General features: G+C 40.9%; 1 pseudogene; it reads right to left on the reverse strand.

Moving 5' to 3' along the window:
* Window positions 1-20,541, reverse strand: part of LOC144245560 (BCL-6 corepressor-like) — a 49,004-nt pseudogene extending 28,463 nt beyond the window's left edge.
* Between the last annotated feature and the right edge of the window lie 1,991 nt (window positions 20,542-22,532).

Here is a 22,532-nt window from a genome sequence, read left to right on the forward strand (position 1 = left end):
AGGACCTCCCTGCTGAACAACAGATTCTAGACAAAACAAACTCTTCCCTTCTGTCTCCTCTATGCTTCCCATCTGGTAAAGCTGCCTGGGTGCAGAAGGCACCCATTCACTCACCAGGACCAGAAGTGTGCCATATACGTGCTCACCACTCCTGCTTAGCCAGGGATGACATTCCTGTGCCTACTCTTCCAGGTGGTATTCTCCTGCCTTGTATCCACAGACCCCTAAAGATGATGAGTATGGCTGCTCATGCTGAAGCATTACCAGGAATCCTCCAATTCAGGAATCGTAAACTTGGGATTCACTGAAATTACTCTCCTGCATATAGGTGTAGCTGCATTCTTCACAATATGCAAGGTGATCGTTTCCCAAACTAGGGTCCAGCTACACCTTCTCCCCATCTGCCCCAGAAGCCATTATGAGAAAAAAATATATACAATTTTGAGCCATTTTTAGTACTGCCTCTCAAGGTAAATGTCCTGAATCACTAAGTGTAGTTCTCCCAAGACATTAATTGCTATCTTCGCCTTCATTATTATCATCATGAAAAACACCCCCCCAACTGCCTAAGACACACAGGCTATGAAAGAGTCTCCATGCCACACCCCTGGAGATCTCAACTTAGAATTTATCAAATGAGACTAATTCAACAACTACTAACAGGATCACCCTTGAGGACAAAGTAAATGCAAAGAAAGATATGCAGGTGTCCAAAGCATCAGGCTCTGCCATCCCTGTTGCTACTTTTGGCCCCTCCGAAGTAAGAAGCCATGTACCTGTGGTCATGCCATATATGACTGTGAGATATATGACCATGGCTGTGTTCATAGCTTAACACCTGACACTCCGCAATTTATCACAGTTGTGCCACACCACTACCTCACAAAAGGTTCACCAAAGCAATATTTACATGTTGTCATAACAACAAAGTAATCTCTTTTTTTTTTTTAACCAATCCACCATGCCTACTTAACCTAAACAAAATGGTTGAGTACTCATATGTTTGACAGTTTCCAAATATTCTCCGCTGCAAGTAAGTATAGCACCTCAACAAAGCCTAATGTTGTTAAAACTAACGTCCTTTACGAAGAGGCATGGGGGATCTTTGTTAATTTTGACTCAGGCTTCCTCTAATCCCTCAAATCTCCAAAGCCTAGGGACTGCAACTGACCAGGTCCTAGACCACGGTAGCCAAATGGTAGGCAAAATAGACTATTTCTGCATGTTCAAGAAGGAAGGGACCAATGCCTCCACATCCTTCCAAGTGATGGTTCCTATTAATGAATCTTCAAGTTTAAGGAGCCTCCCAACTCATGTGTTGACTTCTCAAGTAAAAACTTAACCTAGCTGCCTGTATGATCGTAGAGTAAATGAAAATCCTGACCATTGTATTCTCATGGTAACTCACTTTTCTTTTTTCTCTTTTTTTTATATATCACTAATGCTCTGATGTCTGAATGTTAAGGTAAAAAAAAAACAAACAAACAAAAAAAGGAAGATGAGCTAAAAAAAAAAAAAACAGAAAAAAAGGAAGATGAGCTAAATGTCAAAGCATCCCATCATGATTTTGCCATATTTATACTGAATCTGTACATCATTTCTCAAAAATTTGACATCTTTTTTAAAAAAGGTTTTTTAATGTTTATTTTTGAGAGAGAGAGAGGAGAGGGAGAGCACGCAAGCAGGGGAGGGACATGGGGGGCGGAGACACAGAATCGGAATAAGGCTCCAGGCTCTGAGCTGTCAGCACAGAGCCTGACAGGGGGCTTGAACTCGTGAACTGTGAGATCATTGACCTGAGCCGGTCAGACGCTTAACCATCTGAGCCACCCAGACGCCCCTACGAGCAAGATTTGACATCTTTACAGCACAGCCAGGACCACGGCAGGTAACTCACTTTTCTTAAAACAAGCCCCTCACAAAGAGACTGGACTTGTATAATGCATTAACCTATTCCTAATTTCAGGGCCATTGCTTCTTTGAAAACAATTTCCTAGGTATGCCATTACTCCCTGCCATAAATTTGAAAGGACAATCAGCTCTTCATTCCATGCATGGAAGGAAGAGCCCAGTAGCTACTAACTGGACATCAGGCTATAATAAGTAATTGCTTACTCTCAATTTTCCTCAGCTCTGGGAACTGAGTCACCTTCACAGATGTGGCATGACACATAAGCTGCTTGAGTTTACTTACATGGGCCACTGCTTTTCTGGTCAGCAATGGCCTTCTCCGGGGATATGAACATTGGCTTTTTGTTCTGATGTCTTTTCAGGCTTTTCTGGTCAGTGGAGCTGAATTTGCACAATCCAGAGTCTTTGGTTGTTGGGTAGTTATCTTTCCCTTCTTTCATCTCCAACCCTGTGAAGTGCATCATTGCCTGCTAGAAAGAGAACAGATATGGATTAAAAAAATCGAAAACAAAACATTTTTCCTTAAAAGCTGACTTACCTTGAGAAAAATTTGCTGCAAACCAACTACAACTTATGATATAAAGCTAACCACTATATTCTCTTTATAAAGTCTTAGGTATATAGCTAACTATGCTGCATATATGTATACCCATGAATATGCTGTTGAAAAGATACAGAAGATAAGTAAAATAAAAATGGAAAGAAAAACAAAATAGAAAAAATTTGCACAATGGACAAAGATAAACATAGGCTATAAACTTCTATTTATATATTTACTAATAAAATTTATCCTATAGATTTACATAATATTCTAGTAATTACAATATGAAAAAAAGAAATTTAAGGAACTAACCTCTGGGTTAGTGGCAGACAGACATAATACTTTCATAGTATTTCCATTCGTGTGAATTTCACCCATTTTTATAAATATGAACCAGGTTTCCTCATGACATTACAAAAACAATACACCTTTATATATCTTTTAAATAAAGGTAAAAGTCTTTGAAAAATCTAATGAATTATACTTCACTACCAAGTTAAGTACAAGTTATATCCCATTATATAAGGTGCATGTGTGTGTGTGTGGTGTGTGTGTGCATGAAATTTGCACAAGTCCCACAGACGTGGCTGCTACACATCTCCACCAAGTATCATGTAAGGCAGTTTAAGCAGCACTGTTACAGAGAAATAAAACTGGTAAGTAAATGTCATGCAGTCTTTAGATGTCCTTTGCAATATTTAAAACTTCTGTTAGCAGTAGTTGAGTGGGAGTCATCTAATATCTATAAATAATTTAAGTATCCAGACACATGAACCTCCTATGAGCCACCACTCACATCCTCTTACTGGACACATTTCATACATTTACATTTACCATAAGCTCCATTAACTAAATCTNTCTCTGCTGAGCTGACTGGAATCTGCATATGCGTCAGAAGTGACACCCTTGAATTGGTCATCCATATAACCAGCAGAGTTTGCAATTCTCTTTGCCAGCTCACACAACTTTAGTTTCAGAACTTTGCCATCATTTGATTCTGCCTCATAAGCTCCATTTTTGGTATAGGTGGGGGTGACACAGACAGTCGGCATAGCATTGCCCACACAAAATGATTTGTTATCCTCTTGGGTTTTACCAAAAGTTACAACAGGACCATTGCTCCCCAGAGTTGGCTCCAGCAATGGAGTCAAGACTGACACCCCTAGGTTCTTGTTTGTTCCTGCTGGAACACTCTCCTTGATTAAGCTCAAGACTGCCTGGGGCCTCTTTGAAGCTATGAGCTTCATAGAAATTACTGATGCACCCTAACGTCGCTCTCGGGATGATGAAATCGTGGTGTGGCTGCAGGGCCAACCTGGTTGCAGGCTTGGTGGGCTCAGTGCTCTGACCCACACTTTCAGCTGAGAAGCCCGGTTTCAATACATGTGAGTTGATTTGAGCATCTGGCTCTTTCCAGAGATCTACATGGACAAGTTTATCATTCTTGACAACAACTGTTCCTTGATTCCAACGGGCCTGGCTTTAGCTTCTTGTCAGGAGGGACCTCTGGATGTAACCTGGTGTTGCTAGCTTCCAACATCTTGAAAAAACTAGTTCTGAAGAATATGGTTTCTCTTTAGTAACCAGTATGAGTTTGTGAGATATGGACACGGGATGCGTCATGTCCAACCACCGTGTGTCCTGGTAGGTGACGAATTCTGGTCAGCTTGTAGGCAGCCCGTGGGGAAGTCCAGGAAAGAGACTGCTGTTAGGCAACAAACCTGAGTGAGAGTAAATCGGTCCCTTGACACGTAAGGAGATGGGACTCACCGTAGTGCTCTTAGGCAACAGGTGAGGGAGGTTAACTCCTAGGATAGGAGAACTGGTGGAGACCTGAAAGCCTCGTTTGCATATAGAGATACTGAGAAGACAGGAATCCATTCTCAATCACTTTGAAGTTTGGCTCTGGGTTGCTGAATCTAGCACCTTTGCTGCTGTGCTAATACCACGCTGCACAGTTGTGGTTGAGTGCTGGCCCACACACTGAATGATAGATGGAAGTGTGCCTGTGGATCCCCCAGTGGTCTTGTAACCATTTGCACTGGCATCTGGGGCTAGCAACAGTGAGACTGGGAGGCCTGCAGGAAACACTGATCCCAAAGTGTTACTGACTATGTCATCTCCGACACCCACAGGGAGACATGAAAAACTCTGCTGCTGTGATATTGCCCAGTCCAAGGCCTTGTTTTTCCGTAACATGTCTTCATGTTTCTTCTCATGAGCCATGTCCTCATGTTTCCTCATGAGGACTCAGTCCAGGAGCCACCCAGGACAAAGGAGCTGGGCTAATAATTTCTGGAGCCATTTTCTGGAGAAGAAGATGTGTCTTTCAGAATCTCACTCACTTCCACAGAACACTAAGGCATTTCTAGTTCTGCTGTGAATGAGGACCATGGAAGCCATCTTTTTCATGTGGTTATCTTTGGAAGTATCTACATCCATTACTTTAACAGATACATCTAGTGGCTTATTGATTATTTCCTTGGTAAGTGGCTGCTTCTCCCACAGAGGGGATGAACTGTCATCTTTTCTGTCCTGACCTGCTGTTTTCTGGGTATACCCAGGAACTGGCTGAGCACTTTCAGGATCCTTAGGATACTTGTTGTTGCAGAGCCTACTTTCAGGGAACTTGCAGCTGACTACCGTGTATGGCTCTGATAAGGTACCTGAGGGGGAGGTAGAGATCCTGGTGTGTTGCTTATGGAATTCAGAGTAGCTGTCTGCAGGCTGGAAGAGAATGTGGATTTAGGAAGGAGGCTGAGGCAAGGGGGTTAGTAGGAGGGATGTGTACCCTGGCAGGCCACTGCTTACCACCTTAGCAGAGCTCAACCGAGGCTGCTCACTCCTATGGGTGTGAGGATAGGCATGGACATTGACATACAGACTCTGGTACGGGGCTGGTAAAGAAAGTACTCCTTCTTATTTGTGCAGACTGGAGAACACAGTGGCTGGGCCAAACCACAGGACTGCAGGAGGTAGTCTGATACATGCTCTGTGATTACTTATTTGCTGAGTCATGCAGAGGGGAGATGGTTGGTGTGGCACTCACCATGTAAGGACTGACCCAAGGCAACTGCATATAACTAGCATCACTGATGTGGAGAGGGCTCCGTTTTTCACTGAGAGGGCTATCTAAGTCTAGTTTCTGTTGTGGATATAGCACTTATTTGTAATCTAGGTGGTGTTTTGTAAACAGCATTGAAGTCATCTAGTGGTTTTCTAGAAACAGTGACTGTCTTGGGTGTATCTGTGGATGTCTTTCAGGAGAAAATCCAAAACCACTCAGCATGTTCATGACAGTTTCCTGACTGTTATCTGAGCTTAGTCCACACGAGGTTGAAAAGATAATGTTTTCAGGGACACAGAGCCCTTCCCGGATGAGGTCAGTGTGGTCACACCTCATGGTCAGTGTGTCAGGCCACCAAGTCAATGGGCTGTAGTTATATCCACCTTTTCAAAAGAAAAACACGGGTTTTACTTGAGAAGTTTTACAGAACAGCACAACCCATGTTGAAGGGAATCTGCAAATTAGTTTAATATGACAGAAGCCTAACACTGGAACAGAAAACATTAAAGATAAACTAAAAATAAAGTATTGTGTACACAGGCTTGCTTTCTTCTCCTTAAACATAAAACCCTTTCTTAGGGCAACGTGCTGCTCTGGTGCCTGCTTTTTTCACACCTCTGTTCAACCAATATTTTAAAGCACATAAAAATGTTGACTCATTTGGATTTAAAGACCATATTGTTATTCATCCATTTTACTCTGGAAATCTCATCTCCTCAGGAAAAATACAAAACAAAACTATTTCCTGCAGTAAAGAAGACACGATCTTCAATTTTCTTTGTAATTCCTGTTTGGGGCATAAAACTCATACTAGCCCTCCCTAGGCTTGATAGAACTGGCTGGGGGGTGTTTCCCAGACGTTGGAAGGCACAATTTAATATAACAAAAAACAATCTTCTGTGGGGCAACTGACCAATGCATTTTAGTTCCTCCTTTCTATACCATAAAGAATCTTTGGGTCAAATTGGGGCTATATCTTTTTGATATCCTCTCCATGGTATCTGAAGATGGTCATGTGATTAATATTTTACTAGACAAATAAATCTACTTGAAGGGTGGAAACTTATCTAGCTGGGAGCACCAACAAAGAGTCTTCAAAGCAGTAAGTGAAAAGGGACCTATCACATACAATGAAGCTCCTATAAAATTATAAACATGCTTCTCAGCAGAAATCTTGCAGGTAAGTAGGATTATCAATTAAAAGTGTGATGAGGCACTTGGGTGGCTCAGTCAGTTAACTGTCCGACTTTGGCTCAGGTCATGATCTCACCCTCTATGGGATCGAACCGTGCGCTGGGCTCTGTGCCCACAGCTCAGAGCCTGGAGCCTCTGCTTTGCATTCTGTGTCTCCCCCTCTCTCTGCCCTTCCCCTGCTCATGCTTTGTTTCTCTTTCAAAGGTGAGTAAACATTAAAAAGAAAAGTTTTTAAGTGCGATAAAAGAATGTGTTAGCCTAGAATACTCTTATCTGGAAAAACTGTCATTCATTCAAAACTAAGAATTTAAGACTTTTCCCAAATGAAAAGAATGTCAAAGGAGTTCACTGCTATACGACCTGCCCTTCCTGAAACACTAGAGGGAGTCCTTGTTGAAACAAGATGCTACGTAGCAACACAAAAATCTTATCAATTACAATGGTCTCAAATGTAAATAGATACCTAAATAGAGCACCTGTATCATTGTAATTTAGAGACATAAATCCACTTCTAAGTCTTGCATATAATTTATAAGATGAAATTATAAAAACCTACTTTAATGGTAACTTAACGTCTACATGAGGAAAGCAAACACGAACATAAGTAGAGTTTTTGTATGTCATTAAAGCCACCAGTTTAAAATAGATCATTACATAACTTTAAGATATTTTTACAATTCCCATGGTAGCCACAAGAAAATATCTAGAGAATACAGGAATTGAAAAGAACCAAAGGAAATGACAAGAATCAAAGCATCTCACTACAAAAGGTCAGCAAAATACAACAGAAGAGAGTAAAAACAGGAAATGAGGAACCAAACAGGACATACAGAAGACAATGAAATAACGATAGCAAGTGCTTCATTAACAATAAGTGCTTTAGATGTAAATGAATTAAGATCTCCATCCAAAAGATTCATCTGGACTACATTTAACATAGGATCTAACTATATGCTCTCTAGAAGAGACTCACATTAGGACACACCTAGGTTGAAAGTGCAAGAATGGAAAAAGTTTTTTCCACATAAATAGTAATCAGAAAAGAGTAGGGTTGGCTATACTAATATATTTAAGTAAAAATTTCTCAAAAGAGACTCTTGAATGCTGACAAAAACTGAGGACTGATGGATGTGGGGGGGGGATGGGCATGGAGGAGGGCACTTGTGGGGATGAGCATTGGGTGTTATATGGAAATCAACTTGACAATAAACTATTTGTAAAAATAAAAAATTTCTCAAAAGAGACAAACAAATACATTATATAATGATGAAAGGACCAGTTCATTAGGAAGAAATGATTATTATAAATACGTATGCATTAAAAACCAGGACTACCAAATATATGAGGAAAAATTCACAGAACCAAGGGGAGAAATTGACAATAATGTGATAATAGTAGGAGCCCTGAACACTCCATTTTCAATAATGGATAGCATAACCAGACAGAAGACCAATAAGGAAAACAGACAACCTGAGGAACACTATAGACAAATTGGGGACAACACGTATAGAACAAAGAACAGAAGAATATGCCTTCTTGTACACACAAAGAATGTCCTCCAGGAAAGACCACAGTTTAGTCTTCAAACGGAGTCTTAATAAGTTTAAAAAGAAGGGACTAAAACATCTTTCAGGACCCCAGTGGAATGAAACTAGAAATCAAGAGCAGATGGAAAACTGAAAAAAAAAAACACAAAAAACTACAAGTACGTGGAAATTAAACATGACACTTAAAAAGAAAACCCAATGGGTCAAAGAAGAAGTCAGAAGGGAAATCTGAAAATATTCAAGGACAAATGAAAATGAAAGCACATTATACAATCTACCCCGAGTGCAGAGAAAACATTGCCTACAAAGACATTCACAGCTATAACTGCTTAGAGTGAAAAACAAGAAGTCACAAATGAGCAAGTTAATTGTATCTTGTTAAAAATTTTTTAGTGTTTATTTATTGCTGAGAGAGAGAGAGAGAGAGAGCAGGGGAGGGACAGGCTCCAGGCTCTGAGTTGTCAGCACAGCTAGCTTAACTAAAAAACTGAGAGATTAGATTGAAATAATTAAAACCAAAGGAAAAAGCAGTACACTGTTGCCACAGAAAAGAGCCACTATAAGAAATTATATACAAAAAGAAAATACTTTAAAAAAAAGAAAATATATACAATCTATGGAGGTTAAGTATGAAGAAACAGAAACCATGAACAAATTTATAAACAGTAAGGAAGCTCAATCAGGAATCCAGAACTTTCCAATTAGGAAAAACAGAGGATCCCATGGCTATAGTAGATAAATCTGCCAAACAATTTAAAAAGAATTAACACTACCTTACCTGAAAGTCTACCAAAAACTTTAAGAGAAGAGAAGACTTCCAAGTTCATTGTTAGGCCAGTAATTCCCAGAAACATGAAACAAATATATTACAAAAAGAAAAGCTACAAATACGGGGAGGATCCAAGATGGTGCTGTAGGAAGACCCAAACTCACCTCATAGATACACTGAATCTAGACCTACAAACGGGGCAATTCCTCCTGAAGAAGACTGAGAGCTTCTGTACAACAAAGGATAGAGACTACTTGGATAATGGCTGGCAAAAACACAAGAACCACACCCTCAAAGCTGTGAGCTGCAGTGGAGAATTAGTACTGAGGGGCTAGAAGCAGACTCTTCCTACCTGGGGAACAGAGAAAAGCCATGGATTCAAAAGGCAAACACAGTTTAAAGGGACCAGCCCCATGGGGCGCCTGGGTGGCTTGGTCGGTTGACCGTCCGACTTTCGCTTGGGTCATGATCTCGCGTTTCGTTGGGTTCGAGCCCCACGTCGGGCTCTGTGCTGACTGCCAGCTCAGAGCCTGGAGCCTGTTTCAGTCTGTGACTCCCTCTCTCTCTGACCCTCCCCTGCTCACGCTGTCTCTCTCTCTCCTAAAAATAAATAAAACATTAAAAAAAATACAGCATCCTTTCTTCATAAAAACCCTCAAGAAGTTAGGGATAGAAGGATCATACCTCAAGATCATAAGAGCCATATGGAAGGACCCGTCACTAATACAATCCTCAATAGGGCAAAACTGAGAGCTTTCCCCCGAAGGTCAGGAACGTGACAGGGATGTCCACTCTCACCAGTGTTGTTCAACACAGTATGAGAAGTCCTAGCCTCAGCCATCAGACAACACAAAGGAATAAAAGGCATCCAAATCAGCAAAGAGGAAGTCAAACTTCCACTCTTCACAGACAGCATGATACTCTACGTGGAAAACCCAAAAGATTCTACCAAAAAGCTGCTAGTGCTGATACCAGGTGGTCCTGCAAAGTTGCAGGATATGATATCATGTACAGAAATCGGTTGCATTTCTATACATCAATAATGCAGCTGCAGAAAGAGAAGTCAAGGAATCGATCCCACTTACAGCTGCACTAAAACCCATAAAATAACTAGGACTAATCCTAACTGAAGAGGCGAAAAACATGTACACTGAAAACTATGGAAAGCTTAGGAAAAATATCGAAGAATATACAAAAGAAAGGATAAAAAAAATTCTATGCTCATGGATCAGAAGAACAAATATTGTTAAAATGTTGATAAAACCCAAAACAGTCTACATATTCAATGCAATCCCTATCAAAATAGCACCAGCCTTCTTCACAGAGCTAGAACAAACAATCCTAAAACTTGCGTGGAAATAAAAAAGACCCTGAATAACCAAAGCAATTCTGAAAAAGAAAAAAGAAAAAAAAAAAAAAAAGCTGGGGTCATCACAATTTTGGATGTCAAGCTGTATTAATTACAAAGCAGAAATCATCAAGACAGTACGGTACTGGCACAAGAACAGACACTCAGATCAATGGAACAGAATAGAGAACCCAGAAATGGAGCCACAAACATTATGGTGAACTCATCTTTGACAAAGCATGGAAAGAATAGCCAATGGAAAAAAGACAGTCTCTTCAGCAACTGGCGTTGGGAAAACGGGGCAGCAACATCCAGAAGAATGAACCTGTACCACTTTCATACACCATACAAAAAAGAAACTAAAAATGGATGAAAGACCTAAACGTAAGACACGAAGCCATCAAAATCCTAGTGGAGAAAACAGGCCACAACCTCTTTGACCTCACCTGCAGAAACTTCTTGCTTGTCACATGTCCATAGGTGTGGGGAATAAGCTCAAGAAATTCCTAAGCTTATTCCCCACATATAGACAATGGAAACAAAAGCAGAAATTACTAATGGAAACTCATCAAGATAAAAAGGTTCTGCACAGCAAACAATCAGTAAAACTAACAGTCAACTGATGGACAGAGGAAGATATCTGCAAATGACACACCAGATAAAGGGTTACTAACCAAAGAACTTAGCAAATTCAACACATGAAAGAAATCCAGTGAAGAAATGGGCAAAAACCATGAATAGACATTTTTACAAAGAAGACATCCAGAGGGCAAAAAGACACACACAAAAATGCTCAACATCACTCCCCCTCACGGAAATACAAATTAAAACCACAGTGAGATACTACCTCACACTGGTCAGAGTGGCTAAAATGAACAGCTCAGGCAACAACAGATGTTGGCAAGGATGCAAAAAAGAGGAATGTTGTTGTAAACGGCAAGATTTCATTCTTTGGGATTGCTGAGTAAGACTCCATTGTATATATGTATACAAGTATATATCTCACATCTTCTTTCTTTCTTTCTTTCTGAGAGAGAGAGTGAGCCAGGTAGGGGCAGAGGGAGAGGGAGACACAGAATCCAAAACAGGCTCCAGGCTCTGAGCTGCCAGCACAGAGCCCAATGTGGGGCTCAAACCCACTTATGTCTAAGTGTCACACGCACACATGCGCACGCACAAACTAGAAGATTACTCAGCCATAAGAAAGAGCATTCTCTTCCCATTGGCAACAACACGGATGGAACTAGAATGTATTATGCTAACCGAAATAAGTCAGTCTGAGAAAGAGAAATATCGTATGTCTTCCCTCATGTATGGAATTTAAGATCCAGAACAGAGGAATATAAGGGAAGGGAAGCAAAAATAAAATAAAACAGAGAGGGAGATACATCATACAGAGAACAAACTAAACGTTGCTGAAGGCATTTGGGTGGCGGGATCAGCTAAAGGGGTGAGAGACACTAAGGAGGACACTCGCAGGGATAAGCACTGGGCGTTACATGTAAGTGATGAATTACTAAATTCTATTCCTAAGACCGTTATTACATTATATGTTAACTAACTTGCATTTAAGGTAAAAAATAAATTAAAAATAAGTTGAGAAAATGTTAAAAGGAGTCCTTTAAGCATAAAAGAAAAGGCTGTAGCTGGAAATGAGAAAAATATGTAAGACGAAATCACACATGTAAAAAGCAAACATGTAGTTAAGGCAGTATATCACTAACTTATGACACTAATATGAAGATTAAAGGATAAAAAGTACTAAAAATCAATTGTATCTTTAAAGATTGTTAAGGGACCACAAAATGAAAAGGTATAAAATATAAAATCACAGACATCAAACATGGAGTTGAGAATTAAAAGTGCAGTGTGTACAGACATAAGCAATCATCGAGTTAATATAGACTGTTATACACTTAACAATGTTGTATATAAACATGTGGGAGCCAAAAAGCAAAAACAAACAAACAAACAGAAAACCCCACATAAAATAAACAGAAAAGATTCTAAGCAGGACACTGAAGAAACTCAGTGTTTCTTCCAAACTGCAGTGGAAGACAGCAAAAGAAGACGACAAAAACAGAGAGGAACTACAAACAGCCAGAAAAAAAATAATTGACAAAATGGTGATAAGTACAGAGCTATCAATAACTAACTTGATGTCATGGTCTAAGTGCTTCAATCAAAACACATAAGGTGACTAAACAGGAACAAGAAGACAAGGATGTCTACTCTTTCCACTTCTACTCAACACAGTACTGGAAGTCAAAGTAGAAAAAATAATCTTGAGAAAAAAGATTATACAAGGGGTGCAGTCAGAAATGAAGTAAAAGCATCTCTATTCCCAGATGATATGATCTTATATATACGAAATCCTAAAAATACACTCAGTGCTAGAACTAATAAAAGAATTTAGGAAAGTTGAGGATACAAAACAACATACAAAAATGTTGCACCTTTATTTCTGTCTACTAACACAAAACAACCTTAAAAATGAAATTTAGAAAATAATTTTATCACAAGAACATAATAAAATAAAATAAAATACCTACGAACAAACTTAATCAAGGAGACAACTGACTTGTAAACTGCAAACCACAAAACGTTGTTTGAAAATACAGAAGATGCACTTAAGACGGAAAGTTATGTATGTTCATGAATTAAAAATTTAAGATTGTTAAGATATCAATGGTTGCCAATGATTTACAGATTTAATGCAGTCTCTCTTGAAACCTCAGTGACATTTTTATTTTATTTTATTTTTTTGCAGAAATAGAAAAACAATCCTAAAATTATATGAATTCTCAAGGGACTCCAAGTATCACAACCTTTTGAAAAAGAAAAACAAATTTTGAGGTCTCACACTTTGTTAACTCAAAACATATTACAAAGGCACATAAATTAAAATGCAGTGTGGTAGGAATACATGAAGATAGTCACAGACCAACAGAACAGAACTGAAAGTGGAGTCTCAAAGTGACATCTGCACAACCCATAACCTTTGCTGCAGCATTATTCATAATACCTAAAAGATAGGAGCAGCACAAATACTCATCAGCAGATGAACAGGAAAACTAAATGTGTCTATACACAAGAGAATACAATTTATCCTTAAAAAAGAAGGAAATCCTGTCACATGCTTCAACATGGATGACACAATATCTTGATGATACTCTGCTAAGAGCAATTATTCAGCTGCAAAAAGGCAAAATATTCCACTGTATCTGAAACGTTCACAGAACACAAAGCAGAATAACGGTTGGCAAGGGTTGTAGGGAGGATAAAACGGCGAGTTGTTCTTAGATGTAGATTTTTAGTTTGGGAAGATGAAAGTGTTCTAGTGGCTATGAAATGAAGATAGTTAACACTAGTGAACTGTATACTTAAAATAGTTATGATGATGAATTTTATACTATGTGGCTTCTATCACAATTTATTTTTTAATTAATTTTAAAAAGATACTATGAGGGGCGCCTGGGTGGCTCAGTTGGTTGGGTGTCTGACTTTGGCTCAAGTCATGATCTCACCGCTCGTGAGTTCAAGCCCCACATTGGGCTCTGTGCTGGCAGCTCGGAGCCTGGAGCTGCTTTGGATTCTGTGTCTCCCTCTCTCCCTGCCCCTCCCCTGCTCATGCTGTGTCTCAGTCTCTCAGAAATAAATGAATGTTAAAAAAAAAAAAAAAGATACTATGAAAATAGTAAAAGGGAAACCTACAGAACAAGAAAAAATATGTAAAATTCAGATATCTGATAAAGGACATACTCAGAATACATAAAGAACTGTTAAGCTCCATAACAACAAAAGAACATGATTAAAACAATGCACAGAATTTGAATACATATTTTCATAAGGCGATATACAAAAAGCTAATACGCACAAGGAGATATGCACAACATCGTTAATCCCTAAGAAAGGGCAAATCAAAACCACAATGCGATACTATTTCATATCCATTAGCATGACTATCAAGTTTAAAACCAAGAAGTACAGCTATGATGTGGAACACTGTAATACATGTTCATTGTTGGTGGGAATGTAATGTGTAGGCACTGTGTAAAACAATATGGTAGTTCCTCAAAACATTAAACAAAATTATGATCTGATCCAGTGATTCTACTGCTGGGTAAATGAAAGAGGGACTCCAAAACATAGTTTGTACACCAATGTTTATGGCAACATTACTCACAATAGCCAAAAGGTGCAAAAAACCCAAATGTCCATTAAAAGGGAATGGGTAAACAAAATATGATATGTATGTATAATGTCATGTTCAAACTTTAAAGAACAAACCTAACCAAAGAGGTAAAAGATCTATACTCTGAAAACTACAGAAAGCTTATGAACAAAATTGAAGACGACACAAAGAAATGTAATAATATTCCATGGCCATGAATTAAAAGGACAATATTGTAATACCCATATTCTTCACAGAGCAAGATGAAGAATTCTTAAATTTTGATGGAACTAGAGAAGATCCTGAATTGCCAAAGAAATGCTGAAAAAGAAACCAAAGCTGGGGGCATCACAATCCCGAACTTCAAGCCGTATTACAAAGCTGTAATCACCAGGACAGTGTGATACTGGCATGAAAACGAACACATAGATCAATGGAACAGAACAGAGAACCCAGACAGGTACCCACAGCTGTATAGCCAACTGATCTTTGACAAAGCAGAGAAGAAAGAATGTCCAATGGAAAAAAAAGACAGTCTCTTCAGCAAATGGTGCTGTGAGGACTGGACAGTGACAGGCAGAACAATGAAAGTGGACCACTTTCTTCAACCATTCACAAAAATAAACTACAAAAAACTGATGAAAGACCTATATGTGAGACAGGAAGCCATCAAAATCCTGGAGGAGAAAGCAGGCAAAAACCTCTTTGACCCTGGCCACAGGAACTTCTTATTAGACATTTCTCCAGATGCAAGGTAAATAAAAGCAAAAATGAACAATGAGGACCTCACCAAGACAAAAAAAATAAAAAAATAAAAAAGACTTCTTTACAGTGAAGGAAACAATCAACAAAACTAAAAGGCGACCAATGGAATGGAAGAAGGTATTTACAAATGACATATCAGATAAAGCATTAGTATACAAAATCTATAAAGAACTTACTATGTTCAACACTCAAAAACAAATAATCCAGTAAAGAAACTGGCAGAAGACATGAACACACACTTTCCGAAAGAAGACACCCAGAGGGCCAACAGACTCAAGAAAGATGCTCCACATCACTGATCGTCAGGAAAGCACAAATCAAAACCACAATGAGATACCAACTCAGGAAAAACAGATGTTGGTGAGAATGTGGACAAAGGGAACCCTTTTGTACTGTTAGTGGGAATGCAAACTGGGTAAAGCCACTCTTGAGAACAGTATGGAGGTTCACCAAAAAATTAAAAACAGAACTCCTAGATGACCCAGAAATTGTACTTAAATGTATTTATCCAAATATGCTGATCCATAATATCCAAAATATCCAAATATGGATATCCATAATATCCAGCACATCCAAAATATGCTGATCTGAAAAGGCACCTGCACCTCCATGTTTATAGCAGTGCTATCAACAATAGCCAAGTTCTGGAAAGAGCCCAGAGGTCCATCAACTGAGGAAGGAATGGATAAAGAAAAAGTGGAAATAAACAAATAAATAAATTTCCAGAAACACATAAAATACCAAACGGAAACAGGAAGAAATGGAGAACTTGAACAGACCAATAACCAACAAAACCTTGAATCACGAATCAAAAATCTCCCAACAAACAAAAGTTCAGGGCCAGACAGCTTCACAGGTGAATTCTACCAAGCATTTAAAGAAGAAGTAATACCTACTCTTCTCAAACTATTCCAAAAAAGAGAAATGAAAGGCAAATTTCCAAATTCATTCTATGATGCCAGCATTTCCCTGATTCCAAAACCAAAGACTCCACTAAAAAGAGAACTACAGACAAATATCCCTGCTGAATACGGATACAAAAATTCCCAGCAAAATGCTAGCAAATGGAATCCAACAATATACTATGAACAGGTTGGATACATCCCTGGGCTGCAAGAGAAGTTCTGTATTTGAAAATCAATCAACGTGATGTACCACATGAATGAAAGTTAAGTGTAGGAACCATATGATCCTCTCAACAGAGGCTGAAAAAGCATTTGACAATGTACAACGTCAATTCCAATTCCTGATAAAAATTCTTAACAAAGTAAGTTTCCAGGGAATGTAGCTCAACATAATAAAGGCCTATGAAAAATCCACGGCTCACATCATCCTCTATGGGCAAAAACAGAGCTTTTTGTCTACGGTCAGAAACAAGATAGGGAGGTCCACTCTCACTATCATTATTTAACATACTACTGGATGTCCTGGACACAGCAATCAAACAACAAAAAGAAATTAAAGGCATCCGAATCTGCGAAGAAGCAGCAAAACTTTCACTATTCACAATGACATGAGGCTATACAGAAAACCCAAAACACTCCATCAAAAAGCTGCTAGAACTGATCCATGAATTCAGCAAAGTCGCAGGACACAAAATCAAGGCACATAAATCAGCTGCCTTTCTATACACCAATAGTTTATCAGCAGAAAGAGAAATCAAGGAACCGATCCCATTTACAACTGCACCAAAAGCCGTAAGAAACCTAGGAATACACCTAATCAAAGAAGTAAAAGATCTGTACTCTGAAAACTATAAAACACCAATAAAAGAAATTGAAAATGATACCAAAAAAATGGAACAGCATTCCATGCTCATGGATTAGAAAAATAAACATTGTTAAAATGTCTACACTACACAGAGCAGTCTACACATTTCACATAATGCTACGAATTGCCAAGAACATTTTTCACAGGGCTACAACAAACAATCCTAAAATTTGTATGGAACCACCAAAGACCCTGAATAGCCAAAGCAATCCTGAAAAAGAAAACCAAGGCTGGAGGCATCACAAACTCGGACTTCCAAGACGTATGACAAAGCTGTAATCATCAGGACAGTATGGTACCGGCACAAAAGAGACACAAGATGAATGGAACAGAAGAGAAAACCAAGAAATAAACTCACAACTATACAGTTAATTAATCTTCAACAAAGGAGGAAAGAATATACAATGACAAAAAGACAGTCCCTTCACCGAACGGTGCTGGGAACATTTGATGGCTACATGCAAAAGAATGAAATCAGACAACTTTCTTACACCATATAGACTGCTTTTTAAAATTGTGACACTTGAAATCCAAGTTTTTAGTGTCTTGGATTGTGAGCGCTGTACAGAAAAGAAGTTATGTTGGAGGAACTGAGAGTGCCAGAAATGGTGCTAAACAACTCACAGAATCCTAACAACATCCCCTCTCCCGTCGTTACTATTATCACAAAGGCTAAGATTACTTCCAAAGTTGTGACCTCCTAAAGCTCTTGGAGCTCTCACCTGCTCTGCCTGACATCCTGACTCCTACACCTGCGTGGTTCCTCTGGCTTGCACCTGAACAAATTTAATTTGGTGCATGGTCTTTAATTTTAGCATGCCCCCTTTATGCGTGTCAATCCATGACAACTCCTTTAAATCCTCACCCATCCCAGGTCAATGATCATTGTCCAGCAAATCTCTCTGACCTCACAAATATATTTTGTGTTAACAAGATCTTCTCTCACCAGACTTCCCTACTAGTCTGACCAGAAGGAGTGGAAAGGATAGCTAAAGCCTAGTGGCTAGGGGAGACATGTCTCTAAAAAGTAAAGTGAATACATTCCCATTTCTGATACCCTCAGTGTACACTTTACTCAAGAGAAAATCGAATGTGGGGCACCTGGGTGGCTTAGTCGGTTGAGCGCCCGACTTTCGGTTAGGTCATGATCTCGCGGTTCATGGGCTCAAGCCCCGCGTCGGGCTCTGTGCTGACTGCCAGCTCAGAGCCTGGAGCCTGTTTCAGTCTGTGACTCCCTCTCTCTTTGGCCCTCCCTGCTCACGCTGTCTCTTTCTCTCTCTCCTAGAAATAAATAAAACATTTAAAAAAGAGAGAGAGAAATCGAATGTGCTTTCCCAAGGAATATATTGATAACAACCAGAAAAAGACAAGTTATCTCTAGGTCTATGTGGACATCTGAGTTCTTTAAGTAAATTTGCAGTGGACCACCAGCTTTAATCCCTTCTGGGAATAGTGAAGCTTCCATGAGGATGTGCCAAAGTCACTTCCTTAGGGGAGTATGCCCATCAAGACTCACCTAGTCAAAGCAGATCCATTAACATCTGGTTTTGGTTTGTGAAAGAATCAAGCCTGATGCACTTAGACATGAACAAAAGACAAAGGAAAATAGTAGGAAGAGAGTGTTGCCCTCTTCCCCGTGGAGGATCCTGTGTATCAGGAACTTCCATGGGCTCTTTTCTCCACCTTTTCCATTATACAATTCCCAGCTTTAACAGAGTAAAAGTTAAAAAAAACCCCGCAGCCTTCCTTCTACTTGGTTCAAGGAGACTTTAAAGGCTACCTTTTGCACAATTTCAGCTCCTCAGACTCTGCACTCTTCCCATGCCTACAAAGTGTCGTCCCCTGTTTTTCCTTCAGGGAGGCAGGAGGCTCCACTTATGTTTAGAGGGATGTATCAGAGACCTACCGATAATACCTTCAAGGTCATAGGAAATCTGCATAGGTTCCAGGGGCCAATACTTTCCACCTGGGATGAAAAGGGAGTGTAGTGGAGACTGAGTGGTAGTGGTAGGAAACATACAGGCACCCACCTTTGTCAATGGATTGATGCTCCTTCCAGGTTCCTTGAATTTGGGTGGCCGCGGTTTCCTTCCAACCGTGACCGTTGTGAGTGCAGTCTCTCTCTTTTTTTAACCTTGCTTAATCTGTGAATGGGTGAGGAGCACAAGTGTTACTCAGAACATTTTTGCGAAATTTTCCAAAGAAATTTTAGTGAAGAAGGAGTGGAGAGATAGGCAGTAATGAGAACCAGAGCAAGTTAAAGACAAGGATCTACGAGATGGAGAGCAGGAACAAAGAGCTAAGTGCTCAGACCTCCTGGTGCCACTGCACTGCCAGTCCAGTGAAGTTTTTTACCCTACCCCATGGTTGCCAGTCCTCTCAATTCCCAATGGTTCTACTGGGAACCATTAGAGCCTTCGGAGGGACTTGTCTGGCCAGTCCTTTCAAAATTCTAGAGGGAAAAACTGAGGTGTGGAACTAACTAGAAAAACACTAACTCTTAGACAGAGACTGGTCAGAGCTTCCAATGAGAAAGCCATGGCATATTGAGCCCCAGCCAAAAACCCTTAGGACAACGTCCTCATCACAAGTAATCCCAGTACACGGAATGAATCTGGGCCGCATATTAATCGTTGCTTCCTCCTCTATTGTTCCAAACCATGAAGTAAGTGTCCAAATAGAAGTAACACTGCAAAGCTCAGACAAGGTAGCAGATGCGGAGTGGAGTCAGAAAGATAGAGAACAATCTCCAAGGACGGGGGTCTATTTCTAGTAACAGTGCATTTAAATGCCCTGCAGACACGGAATTCTGTCAGCAACAGTAACACAACATCAGCAGTGTCCGTTTCCAGACCCACAGAAGTGTCAGGTGAACAAATCTCAGTCAAGCGTGTCTGCACTCAATACCCACCCATCTTCTGGAATGGGGCTTCCTTGTTTTTCCTCACAGACAACGAACTTCACCAGGAACAAAATACCACTTGTCCTCCCTTACTTGATTCCCTGAAAAGGAGGGCGGTGAAATCCAGCTGAAACAGAGCTGTCTGCCTTCCTCGGAGAAAGTTTCTACTATTACTCCCCAGAAATATTTGAATATTCTACTTTCTTTTTAACATTTGACCTGAAATACACTTGTCTTCGTACTTCAGTATAGTCCTTTAAATAAATCCCTTCATTCTTTTTTTCTACAACCTAATCTGCACACGTTGCTGGCTTGTGCAGGCTCTTCATCGTACATGCAGGGTACGACGTCTCCAGGGGAAAGTTTACTAACCATAAATTATGCCTTACCTACCCCTATCCTGTAAGCTAACCTAAGTTCCTATCACCAGAAATCAGGAAAGTGTCCACAGTCACAAGGAGCACCTGGAAGACCGGTGGACTGGGCGAGCCTCGGGGTCCCGGTACTGTCCTCCACCCTGCATATCTTCAGCCTTCCCACCTGGTACACCCATATTCTACCTCCCACTGTTGGGGCCTTTAAATTAAAATCCAGAACGGCAACGCCACGAGACGGAAACAGTATGTACTTACCTATACGTCTGTCTAACCCGACTGCAGATCAACTGAATGGGAACTCCTGGTAGTTGTTTTTTAAATCCAAAAGAACCACACTTGGGGGCCAGGGGAGAAAAGCCAGGCCTCGCTACCAACACTGGGCTACGACTCTGCAGGCGTCAGCAGATCTAGTACCGGAAGCTTTGGAACCTAACGCACGCGTGCGTGGAAACTTGAACTAGGACGGAAGTTCCTGTGAGCACACGGGGAAAGCAGAGGGACCTATGCGTTTTCACCCCAGTCTAGAAACAGAGTGAAATCTAGAATGAAACCCGCTGCACGCCTTATACTGCTCCAGAGAGAATTTCGCGGAACATTGTTCACCTCCCCTATTTTTCCTCCCAAAAACGTCTCCCGCGACATATCAGTACCTGAAAGTGGCGGACAGACGTCCTTTCACACACTTGCCTGCCTGGTAACTAACTACACGGAGCTGCTTAGTTGGCCCCATTTTTAACTAGTTATTAAAACTATGAAATAAAAACAAACGTGAAGGGTGCAGCCCGAGGGAAGTAGGAAGACAAAAGTTTCTCAGGGCAAGTGGCAGCAAACCTAGACGGGAGCCCCAGGGAAGACAGCCAACTGCTTCTGGCAACCCTGCAGCCCACCACCTGACTAGCGGGATTAAGGTGTTGAGATGCTACCCTGTAATCCTCAAATAGGGAGTAGGAAGAGAGCTTGAGATCCAAAATATTAAGGTTCATGACAGTTCAGAAGTGGCGAAAAGTGTACGGAGAAGACTGTTGCGTGACTGGGGGAAAGGTTTGGAGAATGTGAAGAGCGACACTACGGAGCGGACGAGCCTGGCTGAGGAAGAGTAGGGACAGCCCAAATTGGGCACCTCTGGATGCCCCCTGCCGCCTTAGCCTCCTTGGCGGAATTGTTGTCAGACAGGCAACAGTCTTCCCGTTTTGGTCTCTAGACTGTACGCTCTTGGTGGGAGTAGGTGCGGGCCAGCTATGCCGGGTTAGGCGAATAATCACAGCCTAACGCGACCCCCCGAATTTAAACAGCTGTACTGGGGTGGGGAGCCCTAAGAAGCTTCCTCCGTGCTTCCAGCTATCCGTTGTTGTCTGTGCCCTATTCGTCTTCCCCGAAGCCAAAGAGCTCTCACACGCGTTAAACCCGGAACCGGGAACAAAAGTAACAAAACTCAACCTCAGCTTTCCTGCTAGGACCCTGATTGTGTCAATTAGCTGCTGATGCCCAACATATCAACCCATCTTCCTTTGCTGCTTCTCTGCCCTCTCTCAGACTGCTCTCTTTGTCAGAAGTCTGCATCTACCCCTCGAAGGTGTTCCAGCCTCCCAACCTCTGCCGCCTCTGCCGAGCCTTAGAGACTTACGTTACGTTATTACCCTTCGGAGCCTTGGTAATGGGGTTTCAGAAGAGAAGATTGATAACCGAGGAAATATGTGGCTCTTTCACTGACAATTCCCAGTCACACCCATTTCGCTTCAGTGGATGGGACTCTAGGATCAATTACGGGTTATCCCTCCCCTTACCCTGCTTTCTGCTCCCCCACGCATACAAAATTGACTGCAGAAAACCAACTTTCCCTGTGGCGAAAAGGTCTGCTGTCACAGCATGCACAGGGGGAGTCAGGGCTATGGGCTCCCTCTATGATGCCCCTGGACTCCTCTAGCCTCTAGCTATTCCAGAACACCTCTGGAAAACCACAACTCCCATAACAGCACCAAGCAAATCTCTCAGCCAAAGATACAAAATCCAGTGGCAGCAGCCTCCCCCCATCACACTTTTCTCATCTCTGGGTTGGTCCCTTTGAGACTAGCCAGAGTTTGGCTAGCCCAAATCCTCCACTCCCTCCCCCACTCCCCCTTCACACACACACACACACACACACACACACACACACACACACTTACCC

Source organism: Crocuta crocuta, unplaced genomic scaffold (genome assembly GCF_008692635.1).
Source record: "Crocuta crocuta isolate KB4526 unplaced genomic scaffold, BGI_CrCroc_1.0 scaffold1309, whole genome shotgun sequence".
NCBI classification, from domain to species: Eukaryota; Metazoa; Chordata; class Mammalia; order Carnivora; family Hyaenidae; genus Crocuta; species Crocuta crocuta.